The sequence below is a fragment of the Asparagus officinalis genome, chromosome 4, assembly GCF_001876935.1.
Source record: "Asparagus officinalis chromosome 4, Aspof.V1, whole genome shotgun sequence".
NCBI lineage: Eukaryota > Viridiplantae > Streptophyta > Magnoliopsida > Asparagales > Asparagaceae > Asparagus > Asparagus officinalis.
In genome coordinates this window covers 8,495,356-8,502,322 of record NC_033797.1, presented here as the reverse complement: position 1 = coordinate 8,502,322, position 6,967 = coordinate 8,495,356, and the positions used below count along the sequence as shown (strand labels likewise).

Sequence of the window (6,967 nt, the reverse complement as noted above, 5' to 3'; positions counted from 1 at the left end):
CGAGAGGGGAGTCCGAGGGATCATGCAGACGGATATACGGTGAGCCGGGCGGCGGCGGGGCGGAGGGGACCGTCGCGAAGAGGGGAGAGTCGAGCGGTGGGCGGGGTGGGCCGGCGGCCGGAGGAGCGTTGGGGGAATTTCCTGAGCTGAGGCGACGGTCGGCATTGACTGAGCTAGGGTTAGTGCTAGGGTTAGGGTTTGGGACTGATGAAGAGGAGGACGAGGACGAGGACGAGCTAGTGTCGGCATCGATCTTTGCCATCGCCCTCCCTCTCGACTCCCGGATTATTACGATTAGGGCATATTGTTAAGGTTTCAGAAGAGCTCAGATTAGAATTTTTTTTTCTTCTTCTTTTATTTAAAAGGGATTATTACAGAAATAATAAAATATAAAATATAATTTTAGAGGAGGAAGACGACGGAATCATGGAGACAACGAGGAGAGACCTTGGGAGCGTGGGTCTGGATCAAGGCTACGAACTAGAGAATTGAAGCACTTGCATCGCACGTGCTTCTGCGGTGGGAAAGTGACGTGGAAGTGCGCTTTAATAGGACAGGAAAAGGGCGGTTTGGGAATATTTTAATTTTATATCTCTCGGACAGTGGGGGCAGAGGTTTGGATTTATGTCTCGGGATTAGATGCGCGGGCCGTGGGCAAGCCATTCACGATTCCTTGGACGAGGACAGGGATGAATTTATACATTTGAGCCCGGGGCCTGTTTGGTAAATTATTACAACTGGAGAGATTCAAACAAGATCTAGTTTTAATAAAGTTCTGTGTTTAGAAAAAGCTAGATTAGAAGTTTAGAATTTTTTTTTAAATTTGCTTTGGAGTCTCTTAATCATACTAAAGTTGAACAACCCCCTACGGTTTAAAAATAAAACCCGACTAGCTCGGTTTGAAAGGGTTTGCCAAATAGCCCTTAGGCTGTAAGGACATTTCAATCCAACATTTAGGAGCTGTTTGGATTGGTTTTTTGGATACGTAAAAGGTGGAAAGCTGTCAAAAATACCAGCTTTTAATTAGCTAAAAATCTGATTTTAGGGGAAAGCTGTTAAAAATCTGACATTTTTGACAGTCCCCCCTACCCATCCAAAAACCGGAACTAAACGGTTTTTTTTTCATGAAAACCACTTTTGTTAAATATAAAGAAACCATTTATTGAGGTTCTTTTATATGTAAACAACTTTATTAGTAGGCTTAGTTTTTAATTAGCTAATTTTTGTCTAATTTTTACTCAATTAATATCTTACTTATCTAAACTATCCTCATTAATTACACATCGTGTTAAGTGAGATAGTTTGATTATTTTGGATATTAATCGAGCAGAAATTGATAAAAAATGATTGATTGAAAGTTAAAACCATTAATATGATGATTTATCTTAAAAAGCATTCAAAGATGATTTCTATTGATCCCATCTATTTTATAAGATGGCTTTCATGAAAAAATTTCCGTCTTATCTTCATCCGTCTCTCAAGATTTTATCCTCGATGATTTAAAACCCTAGTCTCCATTTTTCTGTAGCAGCCCATAGGTAATATGTTTCGTCTGTTCGTGCCCACAACCTGTTCGATACAATGTCTGTTAGAAATCTACTTCTCGATTTTGATAATTTATAAAGTTTATTTCAATTTCATAACATCCTTGCTAGCTACATTCAATCTTTTGTTGTGACGCCGATAGCTGATGCCCATGTAAATTGCTTGTATTAAAGTTATGGTGGGTTTAATGTCACATTTGGTTACTTTTCTTGGTATATTGACTTGATATATTGCCATCATCAGAAGTGAGAAGGACTTCAATTTTTTAAAGCATTGATAATAACAGTGAAAATGGGCATTTTTAATCATGCTCTATTTCCATATCATGAAGATATAACACCTTCCTTTAATTTATTTTTTTTACCCTTCTGAACGGTTATTGATGGAAATTTGGTTCTCAAAGCAACTTGTAGCATGTTAGAATATGTGGATTTTAACATTAAATGTAGTCTTCTAAACTTGTATATATTCCATACTGATTGTTTCCTCTACAATTTTCAGGTTGTATTCCAAACTACTTGATACCCTTGACACAGTTTGCAAGTACCATCGAGGTGTTTGACAATATTCATACTCTGCCAACCCGTGGAATTTTATACCAGGTACTTATTTTAAGACCTCCATCTTGGTCTCTGTTACCCGGGTACTTAGGACCAATATTCATACTCAAAGCAATATATATGTGTGTTTAGCCTTGTCCTTATACCCTACATTTTACAAATTTGCCTTGTCCCCTTACCTGCACCAGCACCTGACACCGGTAATAGTACCTGTACCCGTTTCCATGCAACTTAGCTATTGACACATATTCTTGCTTTTGAGATTAATATAAGCAGCTTTTCAGTGTGAAGGGCAGAGAACCAAAAATTATCCAGTAAAGCTTACAATTAACCAGATGACTTGTTTTTTCGAGTCCAAGACAAAAATTATGTAAACTGAAGAAGTAACAGGGAATTTATTTAGAACTGAATGATCCCCTAACGATGTAAACATTCATATAATCATCGACACATCAATCATCCAACTAGAAATTTACATTCCTAGTTGAGTCTTCCATGAAAACCTCTAACCAAAATTGAAAATGAACGGGAAAATTACATACAGGTACTCCAGGATGCATATACCAAATTGATCATAGTGAGGTTGATTAGCATATGCATCTTCGATATATAGCAGCTGCATAATATTTTTCAAATTTTCGTTATAAAAAACATATTTCCTCCAACTCTTCTTTTTCCCTCTGTTTTTGCAACCAAATCCTCAGGTCCCAATCCTTCAACTCCACCTCCACGTTTTTAGGATCTCCTAACCCCCTTTTCTGAAATACCTGACTTACAAACAGTGCTTTATCCCTAATAAAAAGAAGAAGAAAAAAGAATTCAGCTTAAGTATTTGTCCCCATGCAAATAGAATATAAAGTAAAGAAAATTATTTTTCTTTTTGCAAAAATCAGTGTAGATTATTCACTCCAATCATCTTGTCGAAATGGAAGGGACGGTTGAGGACTTTCTCTGTGAAGGAGTAAGATATGAGCTTTGCAGCTGTAAAATATAAACGGAGAAGAGTTGATGAGCAATCCTTATTGATCAAATGTAAAGAATACATAATATTTTGCAATTTTTTATTTGGTGCATGATTATAATGACACTATTATGGGTATGGATTTTATCATCAGATGTATAGGAAGTTTTACTACGATGTATACTAAAAATTCGACTTCATCATATAACCCCTTGGTGAAATATGAGTGGAAAGAAAATAAAATTCAAGACCTTCTAGCATGAATATAAATTATAAAGAAAATAAAAATTTAATACCTCCAAACAGAGCCAAGTTCAAGATAGATGTTCCACAAACATTTTAATAGGCTTTCCATTATTAAGAGACCCATTAGCTCTTTGGATGGACAAGTTGATCGCTTCAGGGGAGCTCCTGGTCCTCGCATACGATAATAATGTGACAAAGATATCAACTTGACCGAATCCTGATAAGTTTTATGAGGATTGAAGGACATACTTATATATGGTTATATTCTTAACAATTTGAATGGAAAAAGTAGCAACAAATGCTCAAATACATCTAAAGATAGGAATTAATTTTATTCAAGAGTATTGTATAACGAGCGAAAATGAATCTCAAGATATTGATGAAGCTATCGTTGGTGATTTTAAACCTTTACATGAGGGAAATCAATTAAGGAACCAAAAAGCAGTGTGATGGCAATACAAATATTCATAAAGAGAAATAAGATAATGAGAGACCTTTGGCTGATGGATATAAGATATGAATCAAAAGGTTAAAAATTCATAGCAGTCCAAGAGAGACTATGCAAGCACAAATTTGTTATGCTAGCATATGGTCTTTATATAGTTGAGATTTGGCTGATTAGCCTATGTATGAATCTCTTCAATAAAACATATGCATGAACTTATTTTGATACTCTAAAGTATTGATTTCGAGTGCTTTCTCTTTTTACTCAACTAATAGGAGGTATGAATTTATGAATGTATGTTACGTCCCTTCAATGAATGTAATCTTTTTCTAAATAGGTTCGTCTCAATTCCTTTTTCTCAAAAATCAAATCATTATTTAGTACACGATATGCATTCTCTATTCACCTCTTGGAATAGATGAATATATAGTTGTCTTCTTAATTTTTATGCAAATAAGAAGGATATAGTTTATAGCTTTACAAATATACTGGCAAAGACCATGCACATGAAATTGTTTTTTTTAACAAATGCCTTTTTGGGTAAATTGAGAATTCACATTCTTGCCCTGCTTTTGTTATTCCTCCCACAATCATGCATCCCACCACCCCAACCTCTTTTTCTCACTCTAAAGAATGGAGCGTGTGTTTTGCTTAAGAAAAGGGTAACCTGGCCTAATAACTTGATCTAATATACATAATTAATTTTGTTTGCTCTCCAAAGATCAAAATATAAAATCAAATCCACCCAAATGTACATCCAAGTATTAGTTTACATCAAATTGCAAACGTAATTATGATAAAAAAGTTAAAAATGTAAAACTATTGTTACTTTCAAAGCGTGCCTAGGGGCTTTGTAACTGCTTTAATGACTTATTTCGATTAATTATGTATAAAAGTAATATGTCATAAAGTCCACAACTATTCTGCTATCTTAAAATCCCGTCATTGTATAAAAACTTTGAACTTATTCATTCAGTAAATGGTAGATTTCAGAAAAATACAATGGGAGCTTATCCGGAAAATGCCCTAAATTATTCTTACTAGAAAAAAGTACCACAAAATTTTTAATCAACCTAATGACATTAATGTACTTCATTAAATTTAGCCTGAAACGTCAGTTACTAATTCAGTAAAGGGTAAATTTTAGAAAAATACAACGAGGGTTTATCAAAATACATTGACTGTTTATCAGGAAAATGCCCTAAATTATTTTTACTAGGGAAAAATACCACGAATGTTTTAATCAACTGAAATCCCCTAACACCATTAAAGTTGTTAAAAGGAGTATATTCCCCAATTTGTAATTCCCAACCTAAAAGTGAAAGAGCTAATTGTATAAACTAAGCGAAACTAGCCTGCCATTGATGGTTCATTATGGTGAGTTAGTTAAAAAAAAACTTTGTAGCAGTACATTGTAGTTTTATGAAAAATTGCGATGGATCGTTCAGGATAGAGATGAACTAATAATTTGGTCCTAAGGTCCTAAGGACAATTCAATCCAACATCTATTAACTCGTTAGTCTCTCAACTGAAGATCTATTCAATATGTTATTTCCCTGAGAGTCCATACAGGTTAGAGATTGATAGTTTTCAAATAGTTAGACTCAATATTCATATTAGTTGAAGCTTATGGTGCAATATGTAATTATGTAACTATTGTATGCATACGCTACTTTGCGCATGTATATATGTAGGTAGACAGATTGTGATCGTCGTCCTGTTCAGCGCAGCTAGCAACTCAGAGGTAGTATGTTCTACCTGTTTGTGCCCATAACCTGTTCGATATCGATGCCTGTTACAAATCTACTCGCGATTTTTTATAATTTATGAATTTTATTTCAGCTTCATAACATCATTGCTAGTTATGTTCAGGGTTTTCTTCTGACAGTTCTGACGCTAATAGGTGATAGAAAGTTAATTAGTGTTATTAACTTTTTCGTTACTTGTCATGTACAAGAATTTGTTTATCTGCCCATACAAACAGTGCATCTTGTCGCTTGTATGAAAGTTGTGGGTTCAATGTGGCTTTTGTTTTGGCTTTCTCGGCATATGAACTTGTTAACACTGCTGTCATCAGAAGTGAGGACTTCAATTTTTTTTAATTATTATACAAAGCATTTATATCCACATTGAAAATGGTCAATTTTTAATCCTGCTCTATATCCATCTGCATGAATATATAACAGAAGTTAGGGAATACATTTGGCATATTCCCTAACACTGTTAAGTGGGAGACTTCTCTAATGTTGGAGATTTGAGGGTTATATTTACAAATGTCAAGATTTTGGGAGTAAATTTACAAGTACAGTAGATTCGAAGGGTAAACAAACAAAAATCCTGTAATTAATTTCGCAAATATATCCTGTCATTCATATCATATGAACATGGATAATGCTCGATAACAATTAGAAAGCCGCATCAGATTGTCCAAATATAAGATCCTCTTCGTTTTAGTGCCAAAATTTTTGCAGTCACACTAGTAGAAAAGCGCGTATTCTAGACGGAATATTCTAGACGGAAATTTTTCCGTCTAGAATGTATTAAACTAGACGGAAATTTTCCGTCTAGAATATTCCGTCTAGAATAAAATATTCTAGACGGAAAATTCCGTCTAGAATAGTATTCTAGACGGCTTTTTTATTTTTTTTATTTTTTTTAAAATAACCAGGTATTCCAGACGGAAATTTCCGTCTAGGGTACATCCTAGACGGAAATTTCCGTCTAGAATAACCGATCATTAAAAAAAAAATAAACCCGTCAAAACCCCAGCGCGCCCTCCTTTCCCCCCAAAATCGGAATTTTCATCCCTAAAATCTAAATTTTCAGGAACACCCCGCCTGTTCCCCCCAAATCTTCAACTCCTCCCTCCACCGCCTCCCTCTCCTCTCCCTCTCCCTCCTCAACCTCACCCCCTGACCCCTCCCTCCACGGCCTCCACCACCTCTCCCGCCTCCTCTCTTCCTCACCGGACCCCTTCCCGAACTCCCACATCCTTTCCTCCGCGTGCCACCTCATCTCCTCCTCCGCCGCCACAGTTGGCGGTGACCGTACCCTTCTTTCTCCCTCTCCCCTCTCCCCTCTCCTTCTACTTCCTTCTATAATAACAGAGAGGAGTCCTCTGCCTCGGCCTCGGCAGCGTTATCGCCGGCGATTAGGAGCTTGGCGACGAGCGTGAGGATGGAGGGGTGGAGCTCCAGGTCCAAGGGCGGC

At 36.4% G+C, this 6,967-nt stretch overlaps 1 long non-coding RNA gene across 1 annotated transcript; it reads left to right on the top strand.

Annotated features, from left to right (window-relative positions):
- LOC109839721 lies at positions 1,328-5,764 on the top strand. The gene is made up of 3 exons (XR_002246714.1): positions 1,328-1,538; positions 2,047-2,147; positions 5,452-5,764. It is a non-coding gene; the product is annotated as an uncharacterized LOC109839721 (long non-coding RNA).